Below are 20,440 nucleotides of genomic sequence, written 5' to 3'. Positions count from 1 at the left end.
TCTAACATGGTGTACAAACAAACCGTCTCTGAGCCAGAACCACCGTTTTTATAGAAGAGGTGATTCTACACATGGTGTACCCACAAACCTTCTCTCAACCAGAACCTCAGTTATTATCGAAGAGATTGATTGATTCTACACATGGTGTACCCACAAACCTTCTCTCAACTAGAACCTCAGTTATTATCGAAGAGATTGATTCTATCCATGGTGTGCCCAGAAACTTTCTCTCTGCCAGATCCACCATTCTTAGAGAACAGATTGATTCTGCACAAATGGTGTACCCAGAAACCCTCTCTCTGCCAGAACCACCATTCTTATAGAAGAGATGGATTTTACACATGGTGTACCCACAAACCTTATCTCTGCCAGAACCACCATTCTTCGAGAAGAGTTTGATTCTACTCGTGGTGTACCCAGAAACTTTCTCTCTGCCAGAACCACCGTTCTTACAGAATAGATTGATTCTACACATGGTGTACCACAAACCTTCTCTCAGCCCAAACTGTCTGGTATTAAAATTTGGTCCATTTTTGACTACAGAGGGGACCAGCAACTTTGTAAGGACATGCACTGTTCGTGTACATGTGAAGTGCTCTGCTGTTAAGTTCAAGCAACCTGCTCACTGCTGTTGTGACTGGCTCCCCGTAGGCATTTGTTGTTAGGGAATTCCTCTTAGGCCAAAAAAGTTTCTGGTTTCTGGTCAGCGCACATGTCGCCGTAAACCTGCACGTAGGCAAAATAAAAAGGTTTTTTATGTAGTATTATATGTTGTCCAAAAGCTGCCAAACTTGCCTTATCGACTGGAATCCTGCTACTGTGTTATTTTTATGTGTTGTGGATGGAGTGTGGTTGAGTAATATTGTACAGTAAAGGAGTCCCTCTAGGCCCCTGTACATTCAGCCGGGCACTCTTTTTCAGATGATGGAATTTCTATATTATACATGTACATTCACATCTGGGAACCAGACAAACGAGTATATGATCTATGTATGTCCTATGTACATCTACAAGCTGGAAATGCTTTTAAACAGTAAATAGCAAGGGGGCCAGTCTATTTCAGTGTTGGTAGTGGCAGTACCTATGCAGGGTCTTACTAATATCACCACCCACCTACATGTATCATAATGGTATGGTCCCAGTTACCCCAGAGGCAACATGGCTACTAATTTCTGAGATGGATTGAAGTAGGCGATTTTGCCAAATTAAAATGGCAATTTTCCTTTTGAGGTTTAGCCAAAATATCCTTTTGGCAAATTTGCCGTGTGTTAAGTGTTAACACTTTTCGGTCGAGCCTCGCTTCTTTTGATTAATGTGTTTTGGAGGTGTTGACGGTGGGTGGACGGTCTGTTGCGTGTTGACAGTAATTAGTATGACCGCCTATGCATGCACTCGCAATTTGTGCTTTATATGTACATGTGTATCGTTTCTAGGAAAAAAGTGAGGGCCCAAAAAACAAGTGTTGCTTCACCACTTTTGGAGCCAACCCCTGGCCAGAAATTGGAGACTTTTCTCTTTAGGCCTTAACATGCATAGTTTGGAGTATTGAATAACCTCAAGGCAAATGTTGTCAGGAACAGAGACGCTCAAGCCAACGAGGGTCATGTGATATTACTTGAACCTAATGACTTTCAAGTACCGGCATGACAACAAGCACAGGTGTGTCTTTAAGACTTTGTGTTAATTTTTTTAACATCGAAATAAAGTTGACTGAATGATGGCTTTGATTGGTTTCCCATAGCAACCATGGCAGGAAGAATTTCCTTTGTGTTGCCTTGCCCAGAAACTGAAGAATAGGTGGGCATGGAGCTCATCCCTGGCTGATGATGCAGTTGACCTGAGAACAAGGCTGTGCAGGAACCACCCCAGGGGCTGCAGAGTCAGCCGCACACAGAATACTGCATGACTAGGGTCTGTCGACTGGTTCAGTGGTACGTCATTCTTTTTGTAGGTGTTTGCAGATTAGTCATGTTAGTAGAATGCCACTTTCCTAGTTTTACCCAGATGTCTGTTTTTTAAAAACAGACCTCCAAAATTCTGTTTCCTTTTTTCCCTTCTGGCTCAAAAGAAAAAATGGGAAAAGGAAACACAAATGGGAATGCATTGATTTTCACCTCTATGAATTCCAGTTCAATGACGGTCGCACACAGCATGCATGTGTACAGCTCTTTTCTTGTAGTTGCCTTAAAAACAAGGCTGCCTTCATTTGCATGATCATCGAAATGACCGGAGATCCAGCAGCGCCATGTATATCAAGTATTGCACAGCACAGTGAACTATCTGAACACGCATCTCATGTGTGTGAGTCGATTTGTGCTTGCTGCGCTACGCTGCCCCGTGCACCTGTTGTGGGCATTTAGCGCGTGCTGAGCATGTTTATCACAGCCTTGAATTCAAGTCTATCATGTCAGTCAGTGGTTCCCAATTGCAGTGGTTGTATGAATTGGAATATTGTACATAACAAGTCGGGAACCAACTACTCCACGGTCGTGCACATGTGTTTTCGCGGTCCTTGCACTAGTTTTCTAGCCACAGTGGGCAGCACCGGGCGGCACCACCCGGTACTGCAAATTTCCACCTGACTCTCGGGTTCAAATTGGCTTATACCCGTAAATAGGGCCCGACGAATACTCCTCCGTCATATACGATGGAGGAGTTTTCTTCAGGCCCTGTTGTGGGTCTATAATTGGCTGTGCCACCCAGCACGGATTTTCCAAAACATGAACTGAAATATTACTGAAAATTAAAAGATGCCAACTTGTGTGATTTAGGTGTAATTTTTACGATTTAGTCCGTTTTAATATGACTGTACGATCCAGACTAAGATTTTCCAACTCGAAAGGTACAAAACAATTCAGTTGTGTATAAACTCTATGTAAGCTACTGGTAGCATGGAGCCTCATAATGTGCACGTCAGAAATGTGTCGCTGGCATCCTGCACTTAGTGCATACAAGAGTAGTGGTAGAAACCAGCGTGGTTGAATCATCTGTTCACCCTGATTAACGCTATGATGAACAGTTCAGGGGGCGAATAAGCACTATGATATGATTGTGTACGTCCATACGCAGCTGTACATGTACCGATATTGTACATACGTGTGTCAAACATCATGATCATGCTGAAATTGACCGATATTTGGTGACCAACTGGACTTGTTTTGCACCTTGGCAGCAAGTGAGCAAAGGACAAATACACCACAAAAATGGTCCTTTATTGCAAAGCCTTGTCCTGGAGAAGCTTATGTGTTTTGCAAGGCATGTAACTGTGACATGATAAACATTGCCCACGCTGGATCTTACAACACCGAGAAGCACATTTGTTAGGCCAAGAAAAAATAGCGTTGCTTCTGATTAAATAGGATCTGTAGGTAAGGATTTTTAAAAATAATTTTTGTGCTGATTGAATGGGACGAAGTTGCCAAAAAATGTTTCAAAAGTGATTCAAATAAAAACTTGCCAGATTTAATGTGAAAATATAATCAACAAATAATTACAATTCACACTTGCACAATGCTAGTCAGGTAAATACAAGTGTTTTGACGTGAAAAGAAGTTGTTAACAGGGGGTCATTTTGAAAGAAAAGACGACAGGATTTTTGGAAACTGTTTTTTCTAATTTGCTGATGAAAATTCTTTGGGGTTACTCCAAAAAATTAGGGTCGGTTGGGAAACCGGAACAAGAAGTGCGATAAGATTACACTTTTTCCCTTTGAAAATTTGGCATCTCTGATTAAATGTACCAATTTGATCGTATTTGAAGCATTAAGAACTGCGCTCACTACGCTTTGCAATCCAAAAATTTACCCAGCACTAATATGGTCCTAGCTAGAACACTGAAAGGCATGGTGTGGAGTTAAAACTCTCATGATGTATGTGTGCTTCATGCAACAGATTTTGTCGAAATATGTAGAACAGTCAACTTAAAAGCCATCAAATCGAACATGAAAAGTGAGTGGAACTTGACATGGTTGTAAGGAAAGAAAACCCCTGTCGTTATGCATTCTGCTCACCGCACTCAGTCATGCACTTTGACGCTAGTTTCCAGGATTTAAAGTTTGGTTTTTTCAAGCAGACTCTGTGGCATCTCTGAATAGTACATGTTTAGTAGTGTGCACACTTTCAGCATATCAATTGCATTTATGCATAGTGATACAAGCCAAACTAGACTATACACCAGAGGTATGATGATTCATTCCGAATATGATAAAGAGCTGACATACATTGATCAAAGAAATATAAAAGGTACATGTAAATTGTCAAGTTCTTTCTTTGCCTTCCACCTCTGCAGTCTGGGTTCGATTCCCGGCTCGGTCCACATGTGGATTGGGTTTTCAGTCCCTACCCGATTCCGTTGGTTTTACCTGGAATATTCCTCTGGGGTTTTCTTCCCACCTCTAAACCTGTAAGTGTTCTCATTGTCTCCTCTACAGGTTTCTTCATGTACAGTGCCTTGCGCATTTTTGAGGTGTCTATTACCAGAAATAGTTACAAACGAAAATAATAATAACAATTAAAGATGACCAGTCCGGTTTGCAACTCCGGGTGGAATAGGAGAGAAAATTGCTACAGAACTGAACCACTGGAATTTCATTTTAGAAGAGTTCCATACGGATTTTAGGATTTCATCTGCCTTACTCTTGTATTTTATGAAATGATTGATTCTCAGATATTAAACAAGCGAAAATGAAAAGTTCAAAGAACTTGCTTCATAGTTTTATTTGAGTTAGGAAGTGAGTGGAACATCTAAAAGTTGCTTTGTCTTCAACTCATAACAGTCGCCTCGTTTTTCTTATGCTCTGTCGATACAGAGTACAAGATGTATACATGTAGGTCTACCTTGATGGAGCCAATCCAATTGGCCTCTCCAGCAACCACCCCTTTTGTGACTACCAGGATGTTAACCTCTGTGACATCAAGGAGCTCCATCCAAGTCAGTTCAAGTCAAGCCCCAGGCAAGCTTGTCTTTCTTTTATTTCTGGTTCAATATTGTTTTAACTTGTCGAAAAAAAAGAGATAAGTTACATGTACTATGATCAAAGTGACTGGAATTAATTTCTTTTTATTGCTTTTTGAACATTCACTCTAATTTCATTTTCTCAAATCTTGCATTTCGTGACCGTCTTTTCCACTCAGGACAGTGTGAAAGAGAACCATTTTATGAATCTCTCAGACTGGGGTTATTTATGTTCCCTTTCAATTTTTCTTAATTTTTTTTTTAATTTTTCTTAAGCAAGATGGCAGCATTGGTCAAAAATTAACGCTCATACGTGCATGGTCACTAAAACAAGTGAGATTGGATGCTTTAAATTTGAATGGGCAGGGGAAGCCCTGCACTAGATCACATCTTTCCCCTCACCAGTCTTCTAGCGGCAGGTACAGTATGTACATGTATGTGGGAATATGTAGTTTCACGCTTGAGAGAGCACCACCATTCTTTTTCATCTTCATTGATGCAACTGTAGTGCCACACGTAGTTCATGTACCAACCATGAATCTAATTTGTGCATCTCGGTGTCTTCTTGCTTGCTGCAGACAATGGTGACCCCTTCAGTTGGAATGTCAGGCCAAAGAACCTCCACTCCATCTGTGTGGTAAAGTCTCAAGCCATGTTTCTTACAGTTCCGATAAATTATCTGAGGAAGGAAAATCTACAGGTGTGTCGTCACTTCTTTTAGTGAGATACCTACCTGGAGCTTACATCATCGCCAGTTTGCTATGCATGTGTTGTCAACTCTACCAGGTCATCATGGTTGAACGTTCCATCAACCAAAATCTGGTTAAAGTTGAAACGGTGTATCCCTGTCATTTGCTCTGGAACCCTTGAAGAAACAGTTTGTCAAATCTTGAAGAAGGCAGCACCATCTGTGGAATTCATGAGGGCACTGTTTTAAATCTTCAAATCTATCATAAGGAATTTCCTCAGCAGCTCCTTATTGTATGGCATCTGTCATTTGTTCAAAAGAGAGACCATCCCCAAAGCAAACCTTGGGACGTATTACCATCCTTTGTGACAAACTTTCACATCCACTCCAAGATGCTTATATACAATGTGTGGTACCAGTTGTACTAGATGACTCCTCTCCCACTAATCTAAGGTTGACGTTTTCAGTTTTACTTCAGATTCCATGTACTCTTGGGACAACATTCACAATGTGTTCACAACACGGCATCATCTAGCTTTCATGTCTCCCAGTCAGAATCACTGGGGGAAATTGGACTCAGTAGGATATTCAAGTGTATGATTGTTCTATTCAGCAAAGGTTAATGTCCACATGTTGAATGTCTTGTTACATTCACAGCACTGATGCCTGACAGTAATGCGACATGACTGAGTATCCTGACTTGTCATCCTCTCTGCCTGCAGTACTAGTGAATGTCCAGACGCTGACACCACATGGCTGCTGTTGTAATCACAACACATCACTGAAATATACACAGCAAGGTAAGAGCAATGGCTAGGGTAAGAATTTTCACTTTTACTTACTGGCATAAGTGGGGTTAACTTTGCAAGGGGGGGCACTTTGGATGCCCTCATTTTCCAGAGGAGAACATTCATTGGGGTTCGGTCATAGTTAACAATGACCAAGACCAAGATGGACTATTACGCACCCTTTTTTTTTCTTTCTCGATATCTTGGGGGAGGGGGCTGTAGTTAGAGCTGTTCTTGGTATCTAATTTACTTTGCTATTGCACTCACCTGAAGTATTTGAAGCGGCCTTTGGGTTGTCAAAAGACCACTTCTGCATCAACCCTAGCTTGCTTTCATCTCAAGCACTCTACTGGAGACTATGAGCAAAAATGAGTCTTGAGTCAGGGAATATCAGATTCTTGGATGTCAACCTCTACACTGTCTCAGGTTTAAAAGAATTTATTTTTTGGAGGCCTTGTCTGATTGCACCACCGTGTTGTACATGTTCAGACATTGTTTTGGTGTGATTGATGGATCTGTGCAATTTTTTCATCCTGCTCTGCTGTCAGTTGATTGATCCTATATGAATATCTGTTGATCCTATTGCTATCATGAGTAAAAGTATTATATCCTTATCTTTTCTTCCAATTCAGGGTTCTGGAAAATTTTCGGAAGGGGCATTGAAATCTGGGATTTCGTATACAGATCAGTCCGTTGACTAGAGATGTTTGAAACCATCCATCATTCAGGTGATGTTAATTAAACTGTCGTTAACCAAAGTCATCACTCCAACTTGTCTTGAGTGTACTCACCTTAGCTTTCAACCATCTTGAAGTTAGACATGCATTTTATATCTTAAGCTGGTTGTCAAAGTTTATTGAGAGTGTAAAAAGGTTGGCAAAGTTTTGACGGTTGGACCTCATCGAATTCAAAACCAGAAATGGACTGACGCGTTTCAGTCAAAACAGAAGATAAGCTCGATCTTTCACTGGTGAAGTTGTAATATTACTGGCACATTTTATCCAGTTGTTTTACAGCAAAATGCCTCATTCGTCTTTCCCAACCAGGGTTCACTTTTGTTGCCATTTGTGGTTCTGTTTTCTTATATCAAGTCATTGTGAATCTCCGACTAGAAGAGTGATCATCTATATTGCATTTCTGTAAGTATTGCAGTAAAGAGACGCATCCATTATGCTTTCATTATAAGCTTGGATCGAGGCAAATGATGAGGAAGTATCTTGTTCATGGATCCAATGTGAACCAGCTGGTGGACTTGAGCGTCTAATCTTCGAGGCATATGTAACCAATCCTAGCTTTAGTCTCAGAAATTTGAGCCTCCAACAATCCCGCTTGAGTGACCAACCCTAGCTCTAGTCTTAGCAACATGAACCAGCTGGTGGACTTGAGTCTCAAAACATCCAGGCTTGAATGACCAATCGTAACTCAAAGTTACAGCAGAAGGAACTAGCAGATGGACTTAAACCTTTAACCACCCAGGATTAGTGACCAATCCTTGCTTCAGTTGGAGCAATATGAACAAGCAGGTGGACTTGAGCTTCATACCATCCAGCATTGAATGACCGACCTTAGCTCTAGTCTCAGCAATGTGAACAACGAGGTGGACTCGAGCCTCAAACCATCCAGTTATGATCTGAGTAACCAGTTAAAGCTTTTGAGCCTCTTACAAGACGTTAAGGGAGTTGAAGCTTCAAACCGTCTAAGCCTGAGTGGCCAATCTTAGCTCTGGTCTCAGCATCATGAACCAGCAAGTTGGAATGAGCCTCAATGATCCGCTAGGCTTGAGTGACCAGTCCTAGTTCTTGAGCCTTTTATGAGACTTGAGTGAATTTGAACCTCAGACCATTGAAGCTTCAATCACAAACCCTATCTCTAGTCTCATAAACGGCTGGACTTAAACGTCAAACCATCCAGGCTTGAGTGCCTAACCCTGGGTCTACTCTCAGCAATATGAACCCATCAAGTGGGTTCAATCAATTAAAGAGCCTCAATCCTTCCAGGATTGAGTGACCAATCCTTGGTCTGATCTCGTCCTTATGAACCAGCTGATGGACTTAAGCTTCAAACCATTCAGGCTTGGGTGCCCATTATAGCTCTGCAGCCTCTAACTGGGCTAGAGTGAATGAGGATCAAACCATCCAGGATTGAATGACCAATCATTGCTCTTGTCTCAGCAACATGAACCAGCAGGTGGACGTGAGCCTGACACCATCCAGGATTGAGTGGCCAATTCTAGTTCTGGGTCTCATTAACATGAACCAGCTTGTGGACTTGAGCCTCTAACCTTCCAGGATGAGTGAGCAATCCTTGAGCTGATCTCAGCTCAATGAACCAGAAGGTGGACTTGAGCCTCAAACCATCCAGGATTGAGTCACCAATCATTGCTCTAGTCTCATCAACATGAACCATCAGCTGGACTTGAGCCTCCAAACCATCCAAGATTGGGTTACCAATCCTTGCTCTAGTCTCTTCAACATAAACCATCAGGTGAACTTGAGCCTTTAAGAACCAAGGATTGAGTGTTCAATCCTTGTGCTGGTCTCAGTTCCATGAACCAGCAGATGGACTTGAGACTCTAACCACAAAGGATTGAGTAACCAATCCTTGCTCTGGTCTTATCAACATGACCCAGCTTGTGGACTTGAGCCTCTAACCATCCAGGATTGAGTGATCAATCTTTGCTCTGGTCTCATCAACATGAACCAGCAGGTGGACTTGAGCCTCCAAACCATCCAGGATTGAGTGTTCAATCCTTGTGCTGGTCTCAGTTCCATGAACCAGCAGGTGGACTTGAGCCTCTAACCACAAAGGATTGAGTAACCAATCCTTGCTCTGGTCTTATCAACATGACCCAGCTTGTGGACTTGAGCCCCTAACCATCCAGGATTGAGTGATCAATCCTTGCTCCGGTCTCATCAACATGAACCTGCAGGTGGACTTGAGCCTCTGACCATCCAGGATTGAGTAACCAATCCTTGCTCTAGTCTCATCAACATGAACCATCAGGTAGACTTGAGCCTCAAATCTTCCAAGATTGAGTGTTCAATCCTTGTGCTGGTCTCAGCTACATGAACCATCAGGTGAACTTGAACCTCTAACCACAAAGGATTGAGTGACCAATCCTTGCTTTAACAAGCAAGGATCGAGTGTTCAATCCTAGTGCTGGTATCAGTTCCATGAACCATCAGGTGAACTTGAGCCTCTAACCACAAAGGATTGAGTGACCAATCCTTGCTCTAGTCTCATCAACATGAACCTGCAGGTGGACTTTAGCCTCTAACCACAAAGGATTGAGTAACCAATCCTTGCTTTACTCTCATCAACATGACCCAACTTGTGGACTTGAGCCTCTAACCATCCAGGATTGAGTGATCAATCCTTGCTCCGGTCTCATCAACATGAACCTGCAGGTGGACTTGAGCCTCTGACCATCCAGGATTGAGTAACCAATCCTTGCTCTAGTCTCATCAACATGAACCATCAGGTAGACTTGAGCCTCAAATCTTCCAAGATTGAGTGTTCAATCCTTGTGCTGGTCTCAGCTACATGAACCAGCAGGTGGACTTGAGCTTCTAACAACCAAGGATTGAGTGATCAATCCTTTCTCTGGTCTGATCAACAATTGGACTTGAGCTTCTAACCATCCAGGATTGAGTGATCAATCCTTGCTCTGGTCTCATCAACATGAACCTGCAGGTGGACTTGAGCCTCTGACCATCCAGGATTGAGTAACCAATCCTTGCTCTAGTCTCATCAACATGAACCATCAGGTAGACTTGAGCCTCAAATCTTCCAAGATTGAGTGTTTAGTCCTTGTGCTCGTCTCAGCTACATGAACCAGCAGGTGGACGTGAGCTTCGAACAACCAAGGATTGAGTGATCAACCCTTTCTCTGGTCTGATCAACAATTGGACTTGAGCTTCTAACCATCCAGGATTGAGTGACAAATTCTTGCTCTGGTCTTATCAACATGAACCAGCAAGTGGACTTGAGCCTCTAACCACCCAGGATTTAGTGATCAATCCTTGAGCTGATCTCAGTTCCATGAACCAGCAGGTGGACTTGAGCCTCTAACCACAAAGGATTGAGTAACCAATCGTTGCTTTGGTCTTATCAACATGACCCAGCTTGTGGACTTGAGCCTCTAACCATCCAGGATTGAGTGATCAATCCTTGCTCTGATCTCATCAACATGAAGCTGCAGGTGGACTTGAGCCTCTGACCATCCAGGATTGAGTTACCAATCCTTGCTTTAGTCTCATCAACATGAACCATCAGGTGGACTTGAGCCTCAAACATTCCAAGATTGAGTGTTCAATCCTTGTGCTGGACTCAACTACATGAACCAGCAGGTGGACTTGAGCCTCTAACAACCAAGGATTGAGTGACCAATCCTTACTTTAGTCTCATCAACATGAACCATCAGGTAGACTTGAGCATTTAACAACCCAAGATTGAGTCACCAATTCTTGCTCTAGTCTCATCAACATGAGCCAGCAAGTAGACTTGAGCCTCTAACTACCCAGGATTCAGTGACCAATCCTTGCTCTGGTCTCATCAACATGAACCAGCAGGTGGACTTGAGCCTCCAAACCATCCAGGATTGAGTTACCAATCTTTGCTCTAGTCTCTTCAACATAAACCATCAGGTGGACTTGAGCCTTTAACAAGCAAGGATTGAGTGTTCAATCCTTGTGCTGGTCTCAGTTCCATGAACCAGCAGGTGGACTTGAGCCTCTAACCACAAAGGATTGAGTGACCAATCCTTGCTCTAGTCTCATCAACATGAACCTGCAGGTGGACTTGAGCCTCTAACCACAAAGGATTGAGTAACCAATCCTTGCTTTACTCTCATCAACATGACCCAACTTGTGGACTTGAGCCTCTAACCATCCAGGATTGAGTGATCAATCCTTGCTCCGGTCTCATCAACATGAACCTGCAGGTGGACTTGAGCCTCTGACCATCCAGGATTGAGTAACCAATCCTTGCTCTAGTCTCATCAACATGAACCATCAGGTAGACTTGAGCCTCAAATCTTACAAGATTGAGTGTTCAATCCTTGTGCTGGTCTCAGCTACATGAACCAGCAGGCGGACTTGAGCTTCTAACAACCAAGGATTGAGTGATCAATCCTTTCTCTGGTCTGATCAACAATTGGACTTGAGCTTCTAACCATCCAGGATTGAGTGACAAATTTTTGCTCTGGTCTTATCAACATGAACCAGCAAGTGGACTTGAGCCTCCAACCACCCAGGATTTAGTGATCAATCCTTGAGCTGATCTCAGTTCCATGAACCAGCAGGTGGACTTGAGCCTCTAACCACAAAGGATTGAGTGACCAATCGTTGCTTTGGTCTTATCAACATGACCCAGCTTGTGGACTTGAGCCTCTAACCATCCAGGATTGAGTGATCAATCCTTGCTCTGATCTCATCAACATGAAGCTGCAGGTGGACTTGAGCCTCTGACCATCCAGGATTGAGTTACCAATCCTTGCTTTAGTCTCATCAACATGAACCATCAGGTGGACTTGAGCCTCAAACATTCCAAGATTGAGTGTTCAATCCTTGTGCTGGACTCAACTACATGAACCAGCAGGTGGACTTGAGCCTCTAACAACCAAGGATTGAGTGACCAATCCTTACTTTAGTCTCATCAACATGAACCATCAGGTAGACTTGAGCATTTAACAACCCAAGATTGAGTCACCAATCCTTGCTCTAGTCTCATCAACATGAGCCAGCAAGTAGAGTTGAGCCTCTAACTACCCAGGATTCAGTGACCAATCCTTGCTCTGGTCTCATCAACATGAACCAGCAGGTGGACTTGAGCCTCCAAACCATCCAGGATTGAGTTACCAATCTTTGCTCTAGTCTCTTCAACATAAACCATCAGGTGGACTTGAGCCTTTAACAAGCAAGGATTGAGTGTTCAATCCTTGTGCTGGTCTCAGTTCCATGAACCAGCAGGTGGACTTGAGCCTCTAACCACAAAGGATTGAGTGACCAATCCTTGTTCTAGTCTCATCAACATGAACCTGCAGGTGGACTTGAGCCTCTAACCACAAAGGATTGAGTAACCAATCCTTGCTTTACTCTCATCAACATGACCCAACTTGTGGACTTGAGCCTCTAACCATCCAGGATTGAGTGATCAATCCTTGCTCTAGTCTCATCAACATGAACCTGCAAGTGGACTTGAGCCTCTAACCACAAAGGATTGAGTAACCAATCCTTGCTTTACTCTCATCAACATGACCCAACTTGTGGACTTGAGCCTCTAACCATCCAGGATTGAGTGATCAATCCTTGCTCCGGTCTCATCAACATGAACCTGCAGGTGGACTTGAGCCTGTGACCATCCAGGATTGAGTAACCAATCCTTGCTCTAGTCTCATCAACATGAACCATCAGGTAGACTTGAGCCTCAAATCTTACAAGATTGAGTGTTCAATCCTTGTGCTGGTCTCAGCTACATGAACCAGCAGGTGGACTTGAGCTTCTAACAACCAAGGATTGAGTGATCAATCCTTTCTCTGGTCTGATCAACAATTGGACTTGAGCTTCTAACCATCCAGGATTGAGTGACAAATTCTTGCTCTGGTCTTATCAACATGAACCAGCAAGTGGACTTGAGCCTCTAACCACCCAGGATTTAGTGATCAATCCTTGAGCTGATCTCAGTTCCATGAACCAGCAGGTGGACTTGAGCCTCTAACCACAAAGGATTGAGTGACCAATCGTTGCTTTGGTCTTATCAACATGACCCAGCTTGTGGACTTGAGCCTCTAACCATCCAGGATTGAGTGATCAATCCTTGCTCTGATCTCATCAACATGAAGCTGCAGGTGGACTTGAGCCTCTGACCATCCAGGATTGAGTTACCAATCCTTGCTTTAGTCTCATCAACATGAACCATCAGGTGGACTTGAGCCTCAAACCTTCCAAGATTGAGTGTTCAATCCTTGTGCTGGACTCAACTACATGAACCAGCAGGTGGACTTGAGCCTCTAACAACCAAGGATTGAGTGACCAATCCTTACTTTAGTCTCATCAACATGAACCATCAGGTAGACTTGAGCATTTAACAACCCAAGATTGAGTCACCAATCCTTGCTCTAGTCTCATCAACATGAGCCAGCAAGTAGAGTTGAGCCTCTAACTACCCAGGATTCAGTGACCAATCCTTGCTCTGGTCTCATCAACATGAACCAGCAGGTGGACTTGAGCCTCCAAACCATCCAGGATTGAGTTACCAATCTTTGCTCTAGTCTCTTCAACATAAACCATCAGGTGGACTTGAGCCTTTAACAAGCAAGGATTGAGTGTTCAATCCTTGTGCTGGTCTCAGTTCCATGAACCTGCAGGTGGACTTGAGCCTCTAACCACAAAGGATTGAGTGACCAATCCTTGCTCTAGTCTCATCAACATGAACCTGCAGGTGGACTTGAGCCTCTAACCACAAAGGATTGGGTAACCAATCCTTGCTTTACTCTCATCAACATGACCCAACTTGTGGACTTGAGCCTCTAACCATCCAGGATTGAGTGACCAATCCTTGCTCTGGTCTCATCAACATGAACCTGCAGGTGGACTTGAGCCTCTAACCACAAAGGATTGAGTAACCAATCCTTGCTTTACTCTCATCAACATGACCCAACTTGTGGACATGAGCCTCTAACCATCCAGGATTGAGTGATCAATCTTTGCTCTGGTCTCATCAACATGAACCTGCAGGTGGACTTGAGCCTTTAACAACCACAGATTGAGTCACCAATCCTTGCTCTGGTCTCATCACCAAGAACAAGCAAGTGGGCTTGAGCCTCTTACTACCCAGGATTCAGTGACCAATCCTTGCTCTGGTCTCATCAACATGAACAAGCAGGTTGAATAAAGCCTCTGATTATCCAGGATGTAGTTATCAATCCTTGTGCTGGTCTGAGCAACATGACCCAGTTGGTGGGTTTGAGTCTCAAACAATCTAGGCTTGAGTGACCAGTCCCAGCTCTTGAGCCTCTTAACAGGCTTGAGTTTAATTCGAGCCTGACACAATGCAGGTTTGAGTGACCAATCCTAACTGTAGTCTCAGTAATATCATGCATAGTAGTTACTCTTTGCAGAGTAAATTTGAAGATTTATGTATGAGCCATATGTGTTCTGGAGTTGTTTACAAACATCGAATGATTGCATCAAATTTCAAAATATTTTACAAAATTTGTTATTACCTTCTATCTTTTGTTGCTGCAATTATAGTGGTCTGCCATCTTGAAGAATCAAGTTTCTTGATGAGTTTGGGTAAGTAGTGATAGATTCTTTCACAAACCTCTGGGAAATTTTGGGGAAAGAGGTAATGAACAAATTGTGTGTTTCATGTTTGGACTGAGGTTTTGTTATTTTTTCTGATGTGTTCAGAGAAATGAGCAACACTGAATTCACAGGTAAAGATACTGTAAGAAAATCTTTTTAAAAATTTGGCAATTGGGAAAAAAAAAGATATATCCCTAGAATAGCTGTTTTTTCAATTTCACAGAACATTTTTCAGACCATTTCACCCTTCCACCCTATTTTGAACTCAGCTTTCCTATGCCCAATCATTTTTTAGACTAACACACTCATTATCAGTACAGATGGGAAGTGTCAATTCCATCCGATGCATGGCTTCATTGTTGCTGTCATTTGAAGACTACGTTTGTGTCAGCTTGCATGCACATCATTGGGAAAAGTTGACAATTGGGCTGATGAGCTCTCTTGAAAACTTGGTGGAGCATGAGAAAGGAATATGTCAGATTTACACCAAATTAAGGTCAAAATGACTTGAAGATTTTACAAGAAAATTTCCTAAAGGCTTGGTGTGTAAAAATGCACTGTGAGGATATTGGAACATCAGGATGGGCAGATCATACTTCCCCCCCTGCCAGGCCTTTTTGGATTCAAACAAATTAGTCAAACCTCATCAACTATATGCTGCCGGGGAGCCTGGTTTTGGGCACGTAGGCTTTATACCCGAAACCGGGGAGCCTGAAATTGGACAAAAGAGCTGGGCCTTGTAACAAGAGACCATACTCAGAACAAAAGACTGAGCTGCTGGGAATGTCAATATTTTTCAGTTGTCAAGAGCGGAGGATATCTTGTATCTTCTTTAATTGTACAAAAACCCCTCTGCAATCCTATTAAAATTAATCATCCTCTCCTGGACAACTGAGGGCACAGTTGCTTGAAGTCATCTAGGGAACATGTGGTTCAGTGCAATTGTGAATGTAGAATTTACCTACTGTACACATTTCTGAGAGAGGGTTTGATGCTTTGTTATTGCTGTTCACATAAACAACAATAAATCTACGAAGAAGTGAAAACTGAGACCATAAATCCTACAGAAATGCAGGACTTGTGTAGAAAGGATTGATGCTTTCATCCTGGGATGCCATCACAGTTTTCCTCATGAATATGTAAATGCTCATCATAAGCATAAAAAACAAAAATGCAGTAGAAAACTGAAAGTCAGAATAACAGATCAGAGTCACAAAGGTGCAATTTGAAGGTTTGCATTGAACAAATTAAACCAAAGAGGTTGGACTGTAGTACAGTGTAGTTGATGGCAGCTACCCTTTCAAGAGGTCAGACTGTAGTACAGTGTAGTTGATGGCAGCTACCCTTTCAAGAGGTTGGACTGTAGTACAGTGTAGTTGATGGCAGCTACCCTTTCAAGAGGTTGGACTGTAGTACAGTGTAGTTGATGGCAGCTACCCTTTCAAGAAGGTGGACTGTAGTACAGTGTAGTTGATGGCAGCTACCCTTTCAAGAGGTTGGACTGTAGTACAGTGTAGTTGATTGCAGCTACCCTTTCAAGAGGTCAGACTGTAGTACAGTGTAGTTGATTGCAGCTACCCTTTCAAGAGGTTGGACTGTAGTACAGTGTAGTTGATGGCAGCTACCCTTTCAAGAGGTTGGACTGTAGTAGTGTAGTTGATTGCAGCTACCCTTTCAAGAGGTTGGACTGTAGTACAGTGTAGTTGATGGCAGCTACCCTTTCAAGAGGTTGGACTGTAGTACAGTGTAGTTGATTGCAGCTACCCTTTCAAGAGGTTGGACTGTAGTACAGTGTAGTTGATTGCAGCTACCCTTTCAAGAGGTTGGACTGTAGTACAGTGTAGTTGATGGCAGCTACCCTTTCAAGAGGTTGGACTGTAGTAGTGTAGTTGATGGCAGCTACCCTTTCAAGAGGTTGGACTGTAGTAGTGTAGTTGATGGCAGCTACCCTTTCAAGAGGTTGGACTGTAGTACAGTGTAGTTGATGGCAGCTACCCTTTAAAGAGGTTGAACTGTAGTACAGTGTAGTTGATTGCAGCTACCCTTTCAAGAGGTTGGACTGTAGTACATTGTAGTTGATTGCAGCTACCCTTTCAAGAGGTTGGACTGTAGTACAGTGTAGTTGATGGCAGCTACCCTTTCAAGAGGTTGGACTGTAGTAGTGTAGTTGATTGCAGCTACCCTTTCAAGAGGTTGGACTGTAGTACAGTGTAGTTGATGGCAGCTACCCTTTAAAGAGGTTGAACTGTAGTACAGTGTAGTTGATTGCAGCTACCCTTTCAAGAGGTTGGACTGTAGTACAGTGTAGTTGATTGCAGCTAGATATGCAAAGTAGATAATAGCACATCTTTAAAAAAATAATAACATTCTAACAATATAATGACAGTACATGTTTAGCCGTCACGATAAAATTTACCTAATCAATATTTTTCCAGGCACTTGTGCATGTAACTGGGGGAGTCGTCATAAAATTCTTACTTTTTTTGTTTTACGTTAACAAAATTGATGTGACTACTCATTTACAAGGTGGAAATCAGACCTATTAAGAAATCCTCCAGTGACCGCCGATATGACATACATGTAGTTTGTAATTAAATGTTGAAGTAAATTTGAAACTGACCCGCCCCCCAAAGAAGTCTAATTTGGGGACGAAAAAGGATGATTTAAATGGATCCTTGTGTCATGCCATTTAGATGTGTGCCCTATTTATTAGACCACTGAACATAGTTTAAATTTTGTGGGAATTTAATGACCTATTATAGGCTTACTTGCCCATGCATCAAAGAGGGCGCTGTCTACTTGTAGCCGACTAAATACCTGTAGTTAAATTTGGCGACAACTAAACATCCACTGTCGTACATAGAATGTCCTGAAATACTCTTGCTTTCTTTCTTGTTCCTGTAGGTAAAAACATCGGCGATGCTGAAGCAGTTCCTGTCTGCTGTGGTATTATGTGGGATTTCCCTTAACAATCCTAGGAAACACAAGCAGCGGGCTACAACACTCAAAGATTAGTGCAAGCAAAATAGTGTACAGATTACCTTGAGATGGAAAACATGGTTTAAGGCTTTTGCCTTATTTGGAACAGTTTTAGGCTTTTTGGAACAGGGAACAGAGGTTTCTCGTTAAAGATGCACAACTTCTTTTTATACAAAACCCCATATTACACCCCTGCTATTACGGGTGTATTGTTGTCTCTAGAGAAAGCATACTGTAAGTAACTATCTGAGTAAATTAAAATTACAAAGTTAGAGACAAGATGTGCACTCAAGTGTAGAAATTTCAAAAATATCCATCATATTGTTCATGCTTGTGCAAAGTAAACTGTGACATCAGAACCTTAAATTATTGAGGAAACTAGAAAAATGAAATTATGTTGTACCTTTTTACTGCTTTTCATTTTATTTCTAAATTTTTGAGATTTTATGCATAGCTTTTGTCAGATTGTAGAAGCTTCTTATTCAAAACAAGCAGGTATCTGTAATGTGGCTAATGCCCAACATACTCCCAGAAAGTTTATAGGAAGATAGGGGCTTACTATCAACCTTTCTTATAAATGTCCTAAAAAGTTCAAACTTTGAAGAATCTTAAATATAGAAAGGCTTGCAAATATTTTGGAAACATAACATACTGAAGTACATGCAGGGTCTGAATATTTTGTCTAATCCTTGTCTTTTGGCATATTCAAATTTTTACTTTTGTTATTTAAATATATGCAGATAAGCTGTGCCCTCTGACCTTTTTTGAAATTGCGCAATCCTAACCTTTAAATATAAGTTCCGAAATCATATCTATCAAGAGGCAATTGGCCTGGTGGTTAGGTAGCTGGCTGCCAGGCCAGGGGATCCCGGTTCAAATCCCGGGGTCCCTGGAAAAGGAGGTTTTTTTTTTTTTTTTTTTATATACTAAGTTTTTTAACAAAATTGTGCATGCCCACCTGGGATTGAACCTAGGTCCTTGTGCATTGCAGTTAGTGTCCTTAACCGCTATGCCACGGCACTTTCTTGAAGAAATGTGCTCGTTTCTAAATGTTAAACCTTCCATTGTTTGGACTTAGAATATTTTTCAGCCAAACTCTGTACTGGAGATGGGCACGGGTGGAAGTCCTAGGGGCTGGAAGTCTGAGAGCTGATAGGAAGGGTAGAGTGGATGGAGGAGGGCTTGGGACTATCAGTATTAGAGCTCTAAGGATCCCATGGGGTTGAAGGACATAGCTTCTAATAGTGTTCCATATTGCTAGTGGGTTTATTTTAGCCCTTGTAAGATTGAGACTTAAGGCTCTAAGAGGGAACTTTACATAAGAAGCTTGGAAGATGTTTAAGACTGGCAGGCTTAGGATGAGGCTGCAATGTAAAATATAAAGATGAGAAACACATGTAACTCTGGCAGTGTAAAATGGTTGAGAATGGGGGAATGGCTAAGTAGCAAAGTACTACATTTTCACAAACAGACTATACAAACAAAAGTTGTTCTGTTAGTATAAATAAATGAACATTTATTTCACTTGCAAATAGAAATTAAATGGTTACAGCAATAAATGGTGATTGTTTCACAAACACATTTTTGCAAGACAATATTTTCAAACAAACTAAATTTTGTGTCAGTGCTAAAAGGCCCTTATTGAAAAATATTGTTGTAAACATCAATTTGAGAACGAAAATCAGTTGAAATTTCAGTACTGATAGAAGTTTAAAAAATGTTTGTGTCAATAAATATTTTTTCATGCTGAGAGTAAGGCTTTTTCTTATGCTTTGGCAATGTGTATGTACAAGTTGGAAAATACAAAATACACATAGAATTTTGTCTGAGGAAAAACTTGTTGAAGTGAGGTTCAGAACGGCCACTAGATTGACTGAACAGTGCTGGTATTTTGGCTGCCTGAATGGGAGATGTGAATTGCATAGTTTACCGTTCAAATTTTAAAAGCTTGCAAGAGTTACAAACTTTGATGAGAGTCCTTTCAAAGTATCTACAGGCTTTCCAAATGGTAATACAGTTTTTGTACAAATGCATCATTGGAATATTGGGAGTATAGCATCTTTAAACCTATATACACATGAATGTATTAAATGTGCATAAATATGAAAGTACATGTACATGGGCTACGATACGTTAAAGATATAAGTTAATTTGTGAAAAGTAATTTTTGTTTCAAAGCAAACTGATCAACTGTGTCTGACTGCAATTAATGTACAAAAGTACCTCTTAAGTCATGAATACGGTACAACATCACTATGCAGAACAATTGGGTGTACGGAACATGCCTCTTGGCGCTAAAATTTTCTATGCACTTTTTAAAATATTGCTGTAAAATTAAATAAACAAATTTAGGACTGATGATAATGACACGAAAGCTAAGATATCAACACTGAAACGTCAGAAATCAGACCAACCATTCTACGACATATGTGGAGCAAATACAACCCTCTTTTTTCTGCAAATGGTACCTCCTTTTAGGCAAATGGTGCCCTCTTGCAAGGAATTTTTCCTCCCTTTTTTACGGAAATTGGAACGGTTCAATTTTTAGGCCTTTGAAATAATGACCCAATGAAATCAGAACAGTTGGGGAGGTATGCTTCACCAAGCACTGTGTGTGTGTTCATTATTTATAGGAGCGTTTCTCTCTACCAATATACAACTACTCAACAAAAAAGGATCAGACATTTGTCTTTGAAAATTTCAGCCAGGTGTCTATTGATAAAATG

General features: G+C 41.7%; 1 long non-coding RNA gene across 9 annotated transcripts in view; it reads left to right on the top strand.

Moving 5' to 3' along the window:
- The window catches only part of LOC110988308 (uncharacterized), a 31,000-nt gene extending 11,100 nt beyond the window's left edge, over positions 1–19,900 (top strand). For 2 of the 9 annotated variants that reach the window (XR_015426413.1, XR_015426414.1), the window contains exons 2-7: positions 1,784–4,401; positions 4,808–4,951; positions 5,532–6,441; positions 7,062–7,157; positions 14,682–14,723; positions 17,640–19,900. This is a non-coding gene — a long non-coding RNA (uncharacterized LOC110988308). Of the gene's footprint in view, positions 1–1,741; positions 4,402–4,807; positions 4,952–5,531; positions 6,442–7,061; positions 7,158–14,681; positions 14,724–17,639 lie in introns of all 9 variants that reach the window. The other 7 variants (XR_015426411.1, XR_015426412.1, XR_015426408.1 and 4 more) reach the window with 6 other exon arrangements.
- Positions 19,901–20,440: the final 540 nt, after the last annotated feature.

The sequence above is a fragment of the Acanthaster planci genome, linkage group LG09 (genome assembly GCF_054643075.1).
Source record: "Acanthaster planci isolate LZ-2023a linkage group LG09, COTS_SCS, whole genome shotgun sequence".
Classification (NCBI taxonomy): domain Eukaryota; kingdom Metazoa; phylum Echinodermata; class Asteroidea; order Valvatida; family Acanthasteridae; genus Acanthaster; species Acanthaster planci.
The sequence above is the reverse complement of the archived record's forward strand: the minus strand, read 5'-3'. Positions and strand labels throughout refer to the sequence as shown.